The sequence below is a fragment of the Desmodus rotundus genome, chromosome 1 (assembly GCF_022682495.2).
Source record: "Desmodus rotundus isolate HL8 chromosome 1, HLdesRot8A.1, whole genome shotgun sequence".
Lineage (NCBI taxonomy): Eukaryota > Metazoa > Chordata > Mammalia > Chiroptera > Phyllostomidae > Desmodus > Desmodus rotundus.
The window spans coordinates 174,289,274-174,309,350 of NC_071387.1; the positions used below are offsets into that span (position 1 = coordinate 174,289,274).

A 20,077-nucleotide genomic window follows, 5' to 3' on the forward strand; every position below is an offset into this window, starting at 1 on the left:
TGAAACCAGAAAACAAAAAGTGTTATAAGGCAGGATCGGGGGCAGGGGAAAGACAGTGCGGGTAGAATTATGAGGACATGCATGGAAGACGTATTAGACAATCAGGGTTTGGTGACATGGCAGACACGGAGATGAAATGAATTAACCAACCTGAATCTCAATGAATCAGCTGAAATATGGTGAAAAAAAAAGCTCCATGACTTTGTGACTATGATAATAGTGGTAACATTTGACGCCATTCACAAAAATCAGAAAGGGGTGAGAAATGATTAGTTTGCTTTCTGTCTTCTTGAGTTTAAGATTCCAGATCCGTTCCCAGAGGGAGGCAGAGCCTTGTTCCTGGCTGCGGAGCTTCAAGGCTTTGCTCTGTGGCCCTCCTAGAAACTCTCTCAGCCAAATGCTATCGTTTGTCACACTACTTTTCATTATAAAGTAACCAGAGTAGATTCTGCTGTTTACCAACATGACTTCTGATGATGCAAAGCCCATCAAGCTAAAGTTTTCCCACTTTATTTTTTATAAATCTCAATTAATTCTTTTAGGTTGGACCACATGAAATTGCCATTATTATAGGTTAAAAGTGACCAAATACTGGCAATTTGATGGTAGCGCTGTGGTGACAAGCCCATACTCTGGAATCAAACAAACCAGGTTTAATCCCTGGTTCCAAATTCATCAGCTGTGTGATTTATACTCCATAAGACTCTGTTTCCTCACTATAGAGTGACAACAGTAACCTGAGTGGTTTAGAGAAGTTTTGAGGGTTCACTGAAAAGGTGGATGTGGCATACTTAGCACAACACCAGGCGTATTTTATCTTTCTTTCCTCCTACTCCACAGGACATGAAGTCCCTCCTTATCCTTGAGGTTTCTTACTTTTTTTCTCTTCTTCCATGATCATTACTCCCTTATTACCTCTTTCCCACACCATGTATCAACTTCCCCCACTCTCTGCAATCATGCCCAGGCCTTCAGATCAGACCAAAACTTTGAGTCCTGCTACAGCCTGAATATTCATGTCCTCCCAAGATTCTTATGTTGAAACCTAATCCCCAATGTAATGGTGGACCCTTTGGGAGGTGATTAGGTTATAAGAGCAGAGCCTTCAAGAATAGAATAAGAGCCCTTATATAATAGAGGTCATGTGAAGGACACCATAAAAAGACAGCTTTCTATGAGCTAGAAAGTAGGCCCTCACCAGATACCAAATGTGCCAGTACCTTGATCTTTGCCTTCCAAACCTCCAAAGCTGTAAAAAATGCATTTGTTTGTAAACCATCCAGTCTATGGTCTGATTGCAGCAGTCCAAACTAAGATCATCCCATCAGTCCCTTCTGGACACATTGTTCTTTTCTTCATCCTTTTAACCAACTTTTGTAAGTATGTAATGTATAATCTCTGATTCAGCTTCCTGGGGGCCTACCCCATCTACAACTCCTTGAAGTAGAATAATTAACCTACAACTCTGCTGAAATGGTCATCTCAAACATCACCATTACCTTTAAATGAACAAATTTATCGATCCTTTCTAAATTGTAGTCCCTCTTGATTTCTTTAAATTATGTGAAACTGGTGGAGGATCCAAGATGGTGGCAGAGTATCTAGATGTTACACTCACCTCCTCCCGAAACCAAACTGGAATTACAACTGAAATATAAAATAATCAGCCCTGCCTGGTGTGACTCAGTGGATTGAGTGCCAGCCTGTGAACCAAAGGGTTGTCAGTTCAATTCCCAGTCAGGGCACATGCCTGGGTTTCAAGCCAAGTCCCCAGTGGGGAGCACATGAGAGGCAACCTCACATTGATATTTCTCTCTCTTTCTCCCTCCTTTCCCCTCTGTCTAAAAATTAAAAAAAAATAAAATCTTAAAATAAATAAATAAAATAAAATAATATACCTGAATAGCTAACTAAAGTCTAGCTTAACAGAAGTCTTACAACCAAGGATTTACAGAAGAAGCCACATTGAGACTGGTGGGAGGGGTGGAGACACAAAAGGGGCCGGCCCTGCTCTCATGGGTGACGGCTGAGATTCCTGAGGGGTATCTCAGCTGCAAGGGCTCATCTCCAGGGAATGTGCTTCCCAGTCCAGAGCACCAGAAATGAGAAGAGGCGGCCACCTAACATCTGGCTGTGAAAAATCAGTGGGGATTCTGCCTGTCAGGGATACAGGCACACCCTTAAAGGGCCAACGCAAAAACTCTCCTTCATAGCTACTCACCCTGGCCTTAGAGGAAGGTGTACAGAGCAGACCAGAGTTGTGTGAGAAGAGACTGGGGGTTGTGGCTCTGGGAAGAGCACTGAAGAGACAGCCAACAGGATACCCGTCCTGACTCACTCTCTCACACCACACACACCATTTTTCTTGGGTGGAGCACTCCCTTCCAAGTGGCATCAGCCTTGGGAAAGCAATACCTCTACCCTCTGGACTGCCTATAGCTCTACCACGCAGAGCTTGTGCCCTGCTGAGGAGCCAGCTGCCTGTGCCAGAGTATAACAGTCTGGGCATACACAGGGGTGTCACGGAATGAGCTGTGTGTCTTTGTGGTGGGGGCCATTCCACACACTTTCCTGTGAACCTGACTGGTTCAGGAAGATCCGCTAGCCCCATCCACCTGACTCCCTGTGGCCCCATCCTGCTGATATCACGTTCTGGGAAGAATCTAGAATAGTCTGAGTTATCACATTTTGCCATGTATAATACACACTTTTTTTCCAAAATTTTTGAGGGGAAAATAAGGATGAGCATTATACATGGGTAGTACTAATTCCATATCTATATAAATGTTTTTAATTCTTTTATTTATGCTTATGCATTAAAAGTATAACTCTAGAAAGCAATAACAATATCCATATGTAAAATAGTACCCTGGAATGCAATCATTGGTTTTGTTTCTAAATATAAATAAATAAATAATTGAATTAAAAAATTAAAATTAAAGATTTTTTTCCTGAAAGTTTGGGCCAAAAATGTGGGCATGCATTATACACAGCAAAATATGGCATGTGGCTCTAGGACAGGGGATATTTTTCCCTCATACACCTGACTGGTGCAGAGCCCTCCCTTCACACATCCAAATCTTGGTCAGTTTGGGCCTGACAAACTCTTCTGGCCTCACCCTGATAACTCCTAGAGATACCACCCAACCACAAAGCTCTGCAGGCACCCAGTGGGTGACAGCTGGACTTCATATACCTTGGAACATTTGCTGAGTAGCCTCAGACACAGCACCAGCACCAAGTCTGCACCTATACCAATCTGGTGAACACCATTCACCTCTGTCTGGTGAGTCACTGAGAACCTACCTCAGGCAACTCAAGTACTGCCAAAGACTGTTTCAGTGACTGAGCCTAACAAGCAGCCAGCAGATGGAGGCACGTAGAGGCAGGCAGAGGCGAATCTTTGGGTACCTTGGGAATTTTCCTGACCTGTTCCTGGACCTGGTGCTGGTAAAGTCTGGCCTTGGTGCACAGCTTGGTCCTTTCCACATACACCCAGGCCCAACAGAGACAGCCACAAACTGTGGATTGCTTTGTAGGTTGCAAGAGATTTCCCTGGGCCATTCACAGGCAGAGTCTGACATGGTCTGCACCAGAGTTTCTTTCAAGGGGCTCCAGAACCAACGCACCCAGTGGCCAGCCTCAGACAACATCAGAGCAGGATCCAATTAGCTTTACAAGTGGCGTATGCAAAGGGAGGCACCAGACCCTGCAGAAGCAAATTCTGCTTCATGTGGTCACCACCTGCAAGGCAGCTTATACACTGTGGTCAGGGTTGATCTTCATAGTCAGCCAACCTGAGAGTCAGCCCCAAGCACAAATGAGTCAATAGCAATCAAACATTCATTTCAAGTGCATAGGGAACATTTTTTAGGATAGACCACATCTTAGAACACAAAACAAGTCACAATGAATTTTAAAAGATTAAAATCATGTCAAGCATCGCCTCTGACCATAATGGTATGAAAGTAGAAATCACTTACAAGAAAAAAAACCTGAAAACACACAAAGACATAAAGGCAAAATAACATGTTACTGAACAAGGAATGGGTTAACAACCCAAAAACTATGGGACACAGCAAAAGCACTCTTAAGAGGCAAGTACATAGCATTACAGGCTTACCTTGAGAAAGAAGAAAAAGCTCAAATTTAAAACACCTAACTTTGTACTCACAGAAACTTGAAAAAGAATATGAAAAAGTGAAAGTGAGTAGAAGAACATAAATAATAAAGATCAGAGCAGAAATAAACAAAATAGTCTACAAAAACAATACAAAAAAATCAATGAAACCAAGAGTTGGTTTATTGAAAAGGTAAACAAGATTGATAAACATTTAACCAGACTCATAAAAAAATGATAATAAAGAGAGGGGACCCAAATAACATAAATTAAGAAATAAAAGAGGAGGAGTAACAACTGACACCACAGAAATACAAAGGATTGCAAGAAAATATTAAGGACAACTATATATGCCAAAAAAGGGATAATCTGGATAAAATGGATAAATTTCTCGAAATATATAAACTTCCAACACTGAATCAAGAAAAATCAGAGAATCTGAATAGGCAGAATACAACTAGTGAAAATGAAACAGTAATCAAAAAACTCAGCAAACAAAACTCCTGAACTGGATGGCTTCACAGGAGAATTTTACCAAACATTCAAAAAAAAACTAACACCTATCCTTCTCAAATAATTCCCAAAAATTCAAGAGGAGGGAAGACTCCTAAGCTAATTTTACAAGGCCAGCATTATCTTAGCTATAAAACCAGATAAATACATGACAAAGAAAGAAAATTATAGGCCAATATCCCTGCTGAACATAGAAGTTAAAATCCTCAACAAATCATTAGCAAGCCAGATCCAGCAATGCATTAAAAAAATCAAATACCATGATCAAGTGGGATTTATTTAAGAGATCCCTGATTGGTAGAACATCTGCAAATCAATAAATGTGATGCATAATGGGAGGGGAGGGGGTATTGAAGTTGGGAGGTGGGAGTGGGTAGGGCTGAGAGTAATGGGAGAAAAACAGGGACAAGTGTAACTGAACAATAAAACAAGAATATGGAAAGTAAGATAGGGAGACATTGAGAAGGAAAAGCAATGAGAATTGGCAATGTAGGCATGAAAGAGCCACCTAAGAGAATTTCAAGTCTTGCAATCTTGGAGGGGTTTTATGACAGAGTAGGTGGTTGCCACTTTCCTTTTTTGTTTGTTTTTACTTCTACTTTATTTATTTTTAATTGAATTTATTGGGGTGACATGGGTTAATAAAATTATATGGGTTTCAGGTATACAATTCTATAATACATTATTTATATATTGTACTGTATGTTCACCACTTCAAATCAAGTCTCCTTCAATCACCATTCAAAGACAATTAGGGCAGGGATAGGATTGGGCTTGGGAGGTGGGGGTGGGTGGGGTGGGCAAGAGTGGTGGGAGGAAATGGGGACAACTGTAGTTGAACAACAATAAAAAAATCACCATTTATTGCCCCCCCGTACAGTCTTCTACCTACCCCAACCACTGTTCACCTCAGGTACTCACCATACTGTTGTTTGTGTGTATGAGGGTTTTTGTTTAATCCCTCCACCTTTTTCATCCAGCGTCCTAACACTTCTCCCCAATGACAGCTATCGGTCTGCTTTCTGTATCTAGGAGTCTGTTTCTATTTTGTTTCTCAGTTTATTTTGTTCATTAGATTCTGCATATAAGTGAAATCATATGGTACTTATCTTTCTCTGACCAGTATATTTCAATTAACATAATACTCTCCAGTCCATCCATGCTGTCACAAAAGGTAAGATTTCATTTTTTATGGCCAAGTAGTATTCCACTCTAAATGTACCATGGCTTTTTAATCCAGTCATCTATTGATAGGCACTTGGGCACAGTGCTGCAATGAGCATAGAGATGCATATATTCTTTCAAATTAGAGTTTTGGGTTTCTTTTTTTTTCTTTTAAATCTATTGTTGTTCAGTTACAGTTGTCCCATATTTTTCCCCATTGCTCACCCCTACCCCATCCCCCCCAACTCCCACACTCAATCACCCCCCATTGTCCATGCCAATGAGTCCTCTATTTGTATTCCTTTGCTTGACCCTTCTCCTTCATTCCCCCATTACCCCCTCCCTCCTCCTCTCTGATTACTGTCAGATTGTTCTTTATATACAAGTCTCTAGTTCTATTTTGCTCCCTTGTTTGCTTTGTTGATTAGGTTCCACTTATAGGTAAGATCATATGGTATTTGTCTTTCACCACTTGGCTTATTTCACTTAGCATAATGCTCTCCACTTCTATCCATGCTATCACGAAGGGTAGGAGCTCCCCCTTTCTTTCTGCTGCATAGTATTCCATTGTGTGAATGCACCACAGTTTTTTGATTCATTCATTTACTGATGGGCACCAAGGCTGTTTCCAGCACTTGGTCATTGTAAATTGTGCTGCTATGAACATTGGGGTGCATAGGTTCTTTTGAATTGGTGTTTCAGGGCTCTTAGAGTATAATCCCAGCAGTGGTATTGCTGGGTCAATAGGCATTTCCATTTTTAGTTTTCTGAGGAAATTCCATACTGTTTTCCACAGTGGCTGCACCAGTCTGCATTCCCACCAACAGTGCACTAGGGTTCCCTTTTCTCCACAACCTCTCCAGCACTTGTTGTTTGTTGATTTGTTTATGATGCCATTCTCACCTGTATGAAATGGTATCTCCTTGTGGTTTTAATTTGCATCTCTCTGATGGCTAGTGATGCAGAGCATCCTTTCATATATCTCTGGGCCCTCTGACTGCCCTCCTTGAAGAAGTGTCTGCTCAGGTCCTTTGCCCATTTTTTAACTGGATTGTTTGTATTCCTGGTGTGAGTTCTCTCAACAGAAATACTACAAGCCAGAAGATGTTCTTATTTTTCCATATTCTTACCACTTTGTCTACTTAAATTTTTAAATCAGCCTTTATATATACCTAAAATATATCACCAAAGTGAAAATATATGAGTAAATTTTTTTTTTTAGTTTTTAAATAAATGAGTGGGCAGAAGAGGGAAATGACTAAACAAGGACAACAGGGATGGTTCAGACTGACTGGTTGGCACCCTCTAAAACTAGTTCTATTAAAGCAATTGCTGCATTCATTTCAAAGTAGGCAGAGTTAATCCATCTGATTCACAATCTGTGCTTGTGATGCTTTCTCTGGGCATGTGCCTGACCGTCAGACACGGCAAGGAGAGGCAGGGAAGGAGGTGATGGGCTTTAGAAAAGGAGAACTACAAGGGAGACGTGATTAATTGGCTTCCCCTGCTAAGGTCTTATCGGTACCATACACAATGTGCCACATATCTCAGGAGAAAAATCTATTTCTGGGGCCCTTGATAAGCCTGCTTGTGGTCATTGCCTTTTCGCTTTAAGCTCTTTCTCACTAAATAATCTCCTCTGAGTCTTACAATATATGATATGTTTTTTCCCAAAACATGTTTTCCATGAAATCTTTAAACTTAGTCTTCTTCTTAAATACATTCCTTATTATCTCAAGTTCAAATTTGGATCTGTCTTAGAATAAATCCAAAATTGTCACCAAAGGGAAATTATAACAAATCTGACTGTGTAATTCTTTAAATTTCCAATTATACTCAGTTCTTAAATTCATTTCTGTATACCTACATTTCAGAAACAATTGGTACTTGAGTGAAATATTCAAAGCATTTTGCATGTTTTTGAAGAGTTTGTTTCTCAATTCAAAAGGAACACAATTCTGAAGTGCAATTTATTTTTAATGCTTTCACCAAAAGCACCCAGGAGGATTTCATTTTTGCTTTCCTTGAACAAATCAGATCAATGTTATTATGACAAGCTGGCAAGGGGACATCTATTTTAAAACTTTTGGATTGTTTAAAAAGTAATATATTCATATATGAAAATAATATATTCATATATAATATATTCATATATTAATATATTCAATGGTTCTTATTGGAGCATCCTTTTTTTCTTTCTCTTAACATAACTGATCTCTCTTTATTCTATGTTCTAGGATCTTTCCATTTTTCCTCATATAGGAACTAAAAATTTTTTTCTCCAACCTACAAGACCCAAAGTTTTGTATACATTTTTTCCAGTTAAAGTAGAATTTTTCATTTCTTGAAACAAAATGAAATAAGAACAAAGAGAAAAATGAAGCTAAGATCACCTTGCCATAAATGACTGAAAGCTACAGAGAAAATGAACAAGGAAAAGCAGAAACAAACATCAAATGAATATAAATGGATCGAGTCAGACTGCAAAGAGAAGCAAATAGGTCACTGAGGAAAGTGGCAAGGGAGCAAATGTTTAGAAAGTACACAAAAAACCCTCTGCTCAGCTCTTCTTACTTCACTGCACTTCCTGTCCCCTTCTTGGTAAACTTACAGACCTTTTTTACTTATTTTATTCATGCAAATTTCCCTTGCTCTCTAGAACTCCACTTTGCCTTTATCAAGGGCAAATTCAATTGATAAATATTTGGCATTGTCCACCCGGCCACATGGGACTATAAGGAGGCATGAAGAAGGCACTAAGTCATGAGTGAGGAGGCCTAGGTTCTGTTCCCAGCTCTACATCTCAAAAAAAAGTGTTTCTTTCAAAAAAAACTAAGAAAAAAGATGCATGGTCATTACACCCTATGTGATGAGGTATACAAATAAGTTGCCCTAGCAAATGCTAGATGTTAAGAAGGTATCAGCACCGTGAGTGGGGTTAAGAGCTATCCACAGAAACATTAAACCAAACTCAGGACCCGGCGTACGGTAAGTGTTCTGTAAATATTTGTTGAATGAGCAAGTGAATGAATGACATATTAATGAGTGTATGTAGACAATGCCAGACCAACCAGTGAAATTAAGAAAGAGAAACTTAAATTGTTTGTAATAAGATATATATAGTTATGGCTCTCATGCAAACATAAGATGAACATGTGTGAAAGGTTTTAATTCATTGATTTAATGAGGAATCCAGTATGATGTATAAAACGAGTTCAAAGGAGAATCTGAACAACAAACTCATATATGGGCAATCAATAATGCTAAAATGGCCTGGCCAGGTGGCTCAGCTGGTTGGAGCATTATTCCATACACCAAAAGGTTGTAGGTTCAATTCCTGGTCAGGGCACATACCTAGGTTGTGAGTTTGATCCCAGGTCAGGGCATGTACAGGAGGCAACCAATGTTCCCTTTCTCTCTCAAATCAATAAACATCCTCAGGTGAGGATTTCACAAAAAAAGGAAAGAATGACAAAATGAATATGCTAATAGATGTAAAACTAAGGAATATCCACATGATAAGCATCAGTTACATCTCCACTGAACACAATTTGCTTGCTTCTTTATGGGGTAAAATAATTTGCATTACCATCAGTTTTCTACAACTTCCAGAGTTGAAAAGTAGGTCAAAGACAATGAAAGATACGGACTTGTGGACTGAGAAGACCCCAAAAGAGCACTCTAGACCATGCTCTAGCTTTCACTGAAAGGACAACTATCTGGCAATCTTTTTGCCTATTTCATCTTTTTTCACAAATGTTCTTGATATAGTAGGACTATGCATTCTTTTTTGCCTCATTGTTCTTTTATTGGCTCTTCTGGCAAAACTCCAACCCCTCATGGACCCAACTATCTGCTTTCTCCTTGCCCACACTTCAGAAAAATCCCATAATGATAAAGACCATAAATTCACAATGACCACCAGCAAATGAGCCCTTGATAAAGCTTTCAGGAAGTCTACTGCATCCCTGTGGTTATTTTACTTCCCATTCTAAACAACACCCATGTCAAGTATTTTCTTCTCTCAAAAAACCTCAGATCACAGTAAACTTCAAAATATTTAACTGCCAGGAAGGAATGCTGTCCACCAATCAGAAAAGGGGCTGTATGGAGCTTTGGTTCTGGACCATACTATCCTCTAGATGTGAAATCAGGGGTCCTGGGTAAGAATGGGGCACAGAAATCAGGACAAGTAGGGACTCACAGCATGGCTTAGAAGTATTCCCATATTTTAATCATCAATACGGCCATATATCTCCATGACTCCAATTCACTTATTTCCCCCCAGTATCAAGAGATGACCTCACCTTCTACTCCACAGAGAAAATTAAAGCCATCAGAAATCCCTTAGTTTTCCACTCACAGCCCTATCATCCCACCATATCTACCCCATTGCCTGATCATTGCTGGGTATAGAAAGGAAACTGTAAGACACACAGAGAGTATATCCTACATTTGTTACAAACAGAATAACAGGGGAAAAAAAGAGAGAGAGAAAAGATTGGACTGAAATGATGCAGCAATACAGAAGAAAGAGAAGAGACTGAAGGGAAGTAGATACCATTGGTTGTCTCTTTTATGTTTTATAAAAACTGCAGGACAGTATGAACAAGAAAGATCAAATACACATGGCTTCTGTAAGAGGATCCCTTCAAGGAAATTTTGTTGTAAGTGACATCAAAGGTTGAGAAAGTCACTTCCCAGCATAAGTTATTAGGTAGCCTGATTATAAATTCAATTCAAATGAACCCAAGGGACATTTGCAATATATCAAATCCCTAAAAATAAGGAATTTATGTGTGCTTCGGAATAGTAGTGGAATGGAATTTCTCTTGAGGCCAGCACCAAGATGCATAGGACCAGAAATGGTAGGAAAACTTTCCGTATTTGCATTTAGTAGACAAGGATAAAAATTCTGTATATGTCTTCATTCTGTGTTAGAAGTGAGTCTAGATAACACTGTGAAAGAAACAAACCTCTAACAAGAATTCAAGAACTGTAAAGTGTGGCATGGAATACTGAAAATTGACATTCTTAAAGACAGTTTTTATATTTTAACCAGTAGCTCTTAAACTTGAGCGTGCATCAGAATTTTCTAGAGGACTTGATAAAACAGACTGCTGAGCCCCACTTCCAGAGTTCCTATTCCAGTAGGTCTGGGACTCAGCCTGAGAATTTGCATCTCCACACACACCCAGGGGATACTGATGCAGATGGTCCAGGCACCACACTTCAAAAGTTGCTGCTCTGAACTATATCTAAAATTAACCCAATGGAAAAATACTTATTTGAGTGAATGGAGGGGAAATAGATTAATGGCAAATTAAGAAACCAGTCCTGAAGAAATAACTTCTAGAAGCCTTGAACAAATGTAATGCTGATGAACTCAGTATATCACAGCTGAAGAAAACAAACTGTCCTTTCTCAAAGTCCTTTTGCCATATTTTTCCAGACGGCACATCATTTACTTTATACTTTGCTCACCATCTGCTCAGTTTTTATGGCTTTTGCCATTTCCCTGGATTTCTCTGTCACTTACACCATGGTCCTTCGGTTATTTCCTGATATTTGTTTAGCCCTCTTTTTTCTCAATTCTTTGGAATGCCTCTTCCCCAGGGAGCATTCTTGTTGTTCTGATTGGTATCAGTAAGTCATTCACTCCACTAGACTCTTCCCATTGTTTTGATTTTTCCCCAGCTAATTTCAACTTACTGAAGGCCAGGCTAATGGAAAAGTGAACATTCTAAATTAAAATCAGACAACCAAAGTGATATAGATGGGATAGTCTCAGCTCAGAATGCGCCCTGTCTTATTTTCGTACAGTCAACAGAGTCCACTACAGACTGTGAATGGATTATTTACCTGACTTGCTCTCCAGCTGGCCAGAGACACCTGAAGGACAATAAATCCCAACCAGCCTTCTGCATGAGGCAACAATGGATGAGTTTGGGGGGTACTACATAGAAGAAGTCCATTCAAGTATCTAAAATTCTATAAGTAAAAAGAAGACACTATAGCCACTCCTGTTTTTAAGAAGAGTTAATAAGAGAAGGGAGGTGAAGAGAATTATGATTTTTTACAAAAAGAGTGCTGAAAAGGTCCATTTGCCTGTGTGCATCAAAGCCCAATAAGACATGAGCAGGAGTTTGCAGCCAAGAATGGAAGGATTTATTAAGGACATGGTGCCATGCCTGGAGTCACAAGTAGCTCATGCTCAACGACCTGGCTCCCCGATGGCTTTCCAGGGGATGGATTATATAGGGAAAAAAATCATTAATCATGGTGATGAATAGAGTTAGGGTCCTGATCTCTGCTGACTGGTTGGTGCTAGGGTCGGGGGTAAGTGATCATTGCGTCTGGCCCTGATGTCAGCTGTGGAGCTGTTCTGTCAGCTTCACAAAGACTTGTTCTGTGGCATCATTCCACTTTCCTGGTTCCAGAGCTAAACCACAACTAAGACCAAGATACATTTAGTGTGATTGAAAACTCCGTGTAAATAGTAGATAGACCAAGAACCTTGTTTCTTGGCCTGCTGGGTGTGGACCAGAACCTCACAGTCCTGAGGGCTTAATGATGAAGCAGGGGAGAGGATGATGGGGGAGTCAGGTGAGGCCAGGTTGAGTCCAAGGAAAAAAATCAAAATAGAAGGCCAGGTTAAAAATAAGGTTTCAGCATAGTTACAAAGGGGAAATGAAGCTATACAGAAGTTTGCACAATCAAAAATTAATGGATGCCTCTGTCACCTGATTCAGAATTTAGTAACTTGTAGTGGGGAAGGAATAGTGGGAGGAAGAAGGTAGTAAATTAATGCAGCATAAATACATCTGAAATAGCAAAGAAAACCCATTAGTAATTTTTAAAATTCAAACAGTAAAGCTCAAGTATTAAAAAAAGTTTTCCTGCCACTTGAAATTGATTTCTAAAAGATTATATTTCTATACCATACAACCTCCCTGCAAGCAAACAAATTAGTTTCTAAGAGATTTTAAGTATTGTTGCTTTGTTTGCAATGCTCAGTTTTACCCAATTTAGCTAGGTTATAGTCCCTGGTTATTCAATCAAACACTAATCTAGATAGTACTAAAGATATTTTGTAGATGTGATCAAAGTCTGTAATCAGTTGACTTTAAGTAAGGGGGTAATTTTCAGGTAATCAGGGTGGTCCCAGTTCAATCAGCTGGTAAACCTTAGGACTAGAACCCCTGCTTCCCCGAAGAACAAATTCTGCCTGTGGACCACAGCTTTAGCTTGGACCTGAGCATTTGGCCTGCCCTCCCTGGTGATTTCAGACTTGTTTAGCCAGCCCTCACAATCCCATAAGCCAATGTGGTGCAACAAATCTCTTAATATACAGGGTCCAGCATAAATAACACCCCTTTTTATTACAAAATCTTTTATTACAAAATCTTAAGCATGTAATTCTGTAACATAACAATATCATACACAAGCACGCCATATGACATTTTAGGTGAAATATTCAAATTAAAACTATAAATTACTACCCCATATTCTTACCCTACCAACCACACTCAAGAAGGTGTTACTTCTGCGAGACCCTGTGTATCTTCTGCTGGATCTGTGTCTCTGGTTGAATCCTGACGGATACATTTTCCTTGCATAACATTATATCACATATCTGCCTCCTGCTGATGTCCCTAGGCCAGTGTCTTAGACACACTACATCAGGTCTCTACCTTCTAATAAGTGAACATGCCAGAGAAGCATGACTTCGTAACCATTAAAAGTTAGTAGAGAGTTTCTGTTTAAAGGAATGATCACAATCCAATTTCCCAATTAAGTGAGAAAAGAACTTTTTTTAATAGAGGAAAAGCATTGGGTACTACTCATATGCCAGAAAAAAATTATATTTATTTTTTTGTTGTTGACACGATTACAATGTCCCCCATTTCCCCCGTGCTTTGCCCTCTTGTACCCAGCCCCACCCTCAGCCTTCACTGCATTGTTGCCTGTGTCCGTGGGCTATGCATATATGCACCTGTGTTCTTTGGCTAATCTCTTCCACCCCTCCCCCTCTGAGATCTCACAGTCTGTTCCATGTATCCATGCCTCTGGTTCTATTCTGTAGCAAAAGCAAAGACCTGGTCTGTCCTATTTATCATCATAACTCCAGTGATCAGAAGTGTCAGGCACAGACCCAACCTCAATAAATATTTGTTGAATGGATCAAGTTTTTGCTATGATCATGAAGTTTCCAAACATAGCCATGCTTCTGTGCCTCTCTCAAAAAAGGACAATATCAAAACATCAAAGAACATAACCCCCCCCCCCCTTTCCTCTTTCCCTGAAACTAAGGAGACTAAAGGAACAATCTCTGAGAGAACGCAGCTCAACTTCCAACACTTGACTAGACATAAAAGACACCCCCTGTGAGGATGGCACATAAAAATGAGCAGGCGATGGAAACGTTTGAGCAGTTTCAAAGAAAGTGAAAAATTGGGGAAATCACAGCAATTAACTAGATTGTACTGTGACAAATACTGTAAAGGTTGCAAGATGTAATTTATTCAGGTTCTTAACTGTATTTGCAGGTATGAAAAAGGAATGATATGAGTTAGAAAAGATTGCCTTCAGATGAAAATCGAGAGAGATGAGCTTCACTAGAGGCAGTAAGTGGAATTGATTAGGTAAGAGCAAAACAAGTAAATGAATTGGAAAACATGTTTGACAAATTCTCCCAGAATTCAGTGGAAAATTACAAAGAAACAGAAATACATTGAACCGAACACTGGCAATGTGGACGGTGTCTAGAATATCTAGCACAGAGCACTTTAAGAGGAGAGAAGGGCCAGGGCAGAAGCAATAATTGAACAGCTCGTGTTAGCTGAAACAAGTTGCGATGGGAGGGAAGAGAGAAAAATACTTTAAACTAGGAAGATGATATAGCAGAGTAGATAAAAGAAGCCACAAAAGCCTGGGCTCAAATTCTGACCCTGCCAATTACTAGCTTTTTGCTCTAAAGCATGTGACTTAACTTCATGGAACCTATTTTCTCATCAGTAGGTGGGGATATTAATATTTACAGAGCTGCCGCCAATATTAAACAATCTATGTAAATCACTCAGCATGCTAATTGAAAGACAGTAGGCACACGAGCTGCTATAAAATGCTAAATTTTTAATGTAGACAGAGGAATATGCATTCAAAAATAACCACCAGAAGAATAGAAGTGTCTACTAAAAATAGCACATTGCAAATAAACCTAAATAGGAAAAAAAAGGGGGGGGGGACAAGAAAACCTGTGAAATAAATCAGAAGGCTAAATAAAATAGAATAGATAGTATAAAACCAAATTATCAGAAAAACAATAATAAATTATAAATTCACATAGCCACAGTTACAGTAGAAAATATGTACACCTCTGTCAGTTCTTGACAGAGAAATTAATGTAATAGTAGAATTGATAAGAGGTATATGCCAAACTTTGTATCTGTAGAGCATATACATTACTTTTGAATATTCAGAGAATATTTACAAAAAAATTGATCAAATTTTAGGCTACTAATAAATTCTCAATAATTGCCCCAAAATGTTTAAAAGTCACTGGGGCAAAAGGATAAACCAGGTAGGGAGCTGAACTGAGAAACCCTCTGACGCTGGACTCAGCACAACATAGAAGTACATAGTTTACTTCTACAAATTCTTTAGATAAACAAAGCAAAAAAGGAGACTTTTGTTCTGTGCTGGTTCTCAGACAGAAGCCTATGTTGTACGAATGAGCTCTTGCGTGGATGAAAGGCAGACCTCGTGAGGGACACCAGTGCTTGCAATCAATAGGGTGACATTTCACACATCAAGGCTTCTGTTTTTCCTTTGAGTTGCCCTCCAGTTACCGCATCTCCTAAAGCATGTTGGAAAACACTCCAGCCACCGCCACCCAGTTATTTGCCTATCAAGGGGTCTCTAATGAAAGCAGTGACTTCCCAAGCACTACCAGATTAATGAGAAATCTTCAGACGGAAAACAGGAATGACCTACCTAAAAATCCTTATGATACTTTTGCAACTATGATGGCTTACCTCTTGTATCAAATTAGTTGTCCTTGCATATACATTCAAATATATTTGGACATAACTTGCCTTTCAAAGGAGATGCTGCCTGAGGATGAGTGAATTGGAAGAAAATTACTGTCCCACCGAGAACACACTGTACTCATTCTGTTCCCCTCACCGCATTATTCCTCCCTTGGCCTCTTTATTTCACAAGTGCCTCCTTGTCCTTCAAGGGCCCTTATTTATTCTACACAACTTCCTAACTCCCCCAACCATGCCAGCCTTTCTTACCTCGAATCTTGCCATTCTCATAATTTAAGCCCAATTTAACACTTAGTTATTTCTTATATAAGAACCATGTCTTACTTTCTTACTAAGCCTCACAGAAGCCGGAACAATGCTAGATGCACAAATGTAGAGAATTTAATTGAACTTTATTTAATTTTCCTGAATATGTATTTGAAATGTTTTCTTTTGCTCTCTATTTATGGTTCTTTTCAAGTTACTTTAGATCTGTGATTCTAATGATATGACTGTATTACATATTACTATCAGATTTCTGCTATAATAATAATCATTAATTTTATGATTTTTACAATAAAAATATTTTAAACTATATCATATTAATGGGAAACTTTATGCAACACAATTTTCCTTTGAAGCTAAAAAACTGAGGATTAATTAACTTAAAGATAATCTAATTTTGGCATTAATATCTATACATTTTTCAGTAATTAGAAAACCCTATATAACATAAGAATTTAACAAGTACAGCTGTTAAATTCATAATTCGTAATGCTTAATGTGAGTGCAGTTCTAAAGGCTTTGAGATTAGTGATTTGCATCAAATCAGCAGAGCAATACAAAGACAAATGCTATTCCAAAATACTAGTAATAAACAAACCAACAAACTGAACAAGCCTTCATTTGAACAATGGCACGAAAAACTATTTAGATAATGTCATTCTTTTCAACCAGGCTATGAGAAGAGGCTAAAACAAAATAGTCAGCCCGATTGAAATAACAATTGATGTCTTACAGGAACGATTCAGAAACCATTCTTTTTGGTCATATTTGGGAGGTTTCAGATATTATTTGTTTTCTTATTTTAGTGCCTTTGCCCCTTTTGTTCTTTACAATGTAGGACACCAAAAACTAAATAAACAACAGTAACAAATTTTAAAAACAACCTGAAAACATTAGCATGTTTGGTTTGGGGCGGCAACGAGGCTACGAAATTTCAGAACACCTTTGTGGCACCAGGAACTCCAGGTGCCTGCCTGGGTCACAAGGAGGACTCTAGCTCTGTTTTTTCCCTGCACTCCCACAGGTATTTAAAGAATTTATTTATTTTATTTTTAGAGAGAGGAGAAGGGAAGGAGAAAGAGAGGGAGAGAAATATTGATATGTGAGAGATATGCTCATCAGCTGCCTCTTGCACACCCCCAACTGGGGGCCTGGCCTGCATCCAGACACGTGCCCTGACTGGGAACTGAACCAGTGACCCTTTGGTTTACAGGCCAGCACCCAATCCACTGAGCCACACCAGCCAGGACAAGTTCCTCATTTGATCTAATATTTCACACCGTCATCCAAGAGAAATTGGACTATGCCTTCTATGCTTACTAGAACAAAATATTAAGAAATGGGGGTAACTATATTTAAAGTTTGACTCCTTAGTTGCATGAGATTTTCTTCTAAGTTCTTCTAAAATGAAGTCAGAGTTTTAAAAAAAATTTAATAAAAAATAAAATGAGGTCAGAGAATATGGTCCAGAAGAAACTGTCTTTATAGTTCAAACACAATTTTTTGTAAATATTTCATAAGCTAGAAAAATATATAATTTTAAAATATTTATGAATATATACACTGTTTTCTCCAATTGTTGGGAGCAGTCAGTGTTCAAAAGATAACAGTTGGATAAACGCCATGATACAGTCGTCCAAACTCACAGAATGTATGCACACCATCAAGAACGAACCCTAATGGAAACTACAAACTTTGGGTAATTACGGTGTGTCAGTGCAGGCCCATCAGTTTTAACAACTGCACCATCCCAGTGCGGGACGTTGACGGCAGGGGTGGCTAGGCGTGTGTGGGGAATATGGGGAAACCCAGGCCTTCCTGTTCATTTTGCTGTGAACCTAAAACTGCTCTAAAAAATAAAGTTTATTTTTAAAAACCATTAGATCAAGATGGGTAGTTATATTTTCAGATCTTCTATATCCTTACTGACTTTTGTCCATTTATACTGAGAGAGGAAAAAATTACCCCATTACGGCAGTTGATTTGTCAACTTCTGCCCATATTTTAGTTTGATTTTTGTATTTAGTTTAATTTATATATTTCCAATCTATGTTACTGTTTCCAACTTAGAAATTATTATCAATAGCTGCCTGAAAATTTGAAACTTTTATCAACATGTAGTAAACTTCTTAATTTCTAGCAATGCTTTTCAACACTGAAGTCCACCTTTTCTAGTTAATGTAACACCAATTTTCTGTTTTGCTTTATTTTTCCTGGTATATCTTTTCCCATTTCTTTACTTTTACTCTTTCTAAGTCCTTATAAATTGCACAGGACTCTCGGTCTCTTATAAACAGCAAATTGTAGAATTCTTTTTAATCAAGACTGAAAATATTTGAAGTTTAACAAGGAATTTACCACACTTACATTTATATGATTACTAATATAGCTAGATTATTTTTATACCTTATTTTGTGCTTCCTTTTTGCCCCAATATTTTTTGTTCTTGGTTTTTTTTTTTCAGTTCTACATTGGAAGATATAACACCCTACTTCCATTTTTGTTGATTACCTTGAAAATTTTAATATGAATACTTAATTACTGAAGTCTAAAGTAAACCAATAACTTTAAAATCTTCACAAAAACACCAGCATCTTAGGGTGTTTTTATTCCCATCGTCCCCTTCCTGATTTATAAATTGTTGTCCAGTGACTTAGTTCTGTCTTTATTCTTAATCCAGAAAGTAGACATTGATACTGTGATTCTAATGTGTATGTAATTTCCCTGTAATATGTTTTGTTTCTTTGTTTCTCTATGCTCCATCTGAGCAATTTCCTCACTGATACACTCCAGTTTACTAACTGGTTTACTTCTCTTCAGTATGTCTAGCCCGCTGTTTAAACTTGTATGGCCTTTCTAATTTGAGTTATGTTTTTATTTCTCAAAGCTCTCTTTCAGTTCTTTTTCAAGTATCCCTGATTATTTTCAACTGACAAGTGTTCCTTTGTCGTACTTTCAATGACTTCTTTTATTTCCTTAGACCATACTATGACCTGATTCTTTCATATGTGGTATCTGAATGTTCCAACATCTTTATTTTTGAAAGTTTGATTCTGTCATTTGTTACTTTGGCTGACTGTTGTTTATAATGGCTTATTTTTCATATGTTTTGTGATTTCAAAAACGTAGCTGTAGGATTTCTTTGAAGTCTTGGTTTAGAATGTTCTCCTCCAGAGAAGATTTGTTTCCTTCTGATTATATTTTCTATGGGTTCCCTAGAGAATGTGATTTCCATCCCCAAATTCATGTGGCTGCAGGATGGAAATGAGGAATTTTATGGCAAGATGTGTTTTCCCCACCGTACCCAGAGCTAAGGCAAAAATAGACAGTATGCTCACCACTTGCCTCTATGAGGTGGGCTTTTTCCTAATACACTTACAGGGAAAATCAGCTTTATTCAAGGGCCTTTGGTCTGATCTCTACCCTCAAACTCAGCTATTATCCACCCATGCATACAGGGTACAGGTGACCCATTAAAGTGTGACCTACTATGACAACTGCCCCTCGGCAAAAGCCAGCTCTGACATTCATTTACCTGTCTGGAGTCATGCTCTCGCATTGCTTTTAGCCTAGTATAATTTCCTTTACTGCAAGATTAGCCATTCTAAAATACAGTTTAAGAAGCATTTTGTATATTATGCTTATATAGCTATCTGGAGAATATATTCCACTACATCGATTGAAAATCAAAGTTAGCCCTTTTTACTTATAATTCTGCAAGAACTTTGGATGGTTCCCTAACTTACTCCACTGAAAAGTGTGCACCAGTGGTTTCGAACAACACCTATTCTAAAAGAGAGCTTCTAGAACATCTGTTCTTTCAAGGATTGACTTGATGAGCCTTGGGAATCCATGGGGTTGATCATGCTGCCTTATCTATGAAAAACAATTACAAGATGCCTCGCTTTCAACAAACCTCATTGTTATCTCACTTTGTCAGCAACCAGCCCATGAACAGGGTAGG

General features: G+C 38.6%; 1 long non-coding RNA gene across 1 annotated transcript in view; it reads right to left on the reverse strand.

Moving 5' to 3' along the window:
* The window catches only part of LOC123478495 (uncharacterized), a 180,475-nt gene that overhangs the window by 7,861 nt on the left and 152,537 nt on the right, over positions 1-20,077 (reverse strand). The window lies entirely within an intron of this gene.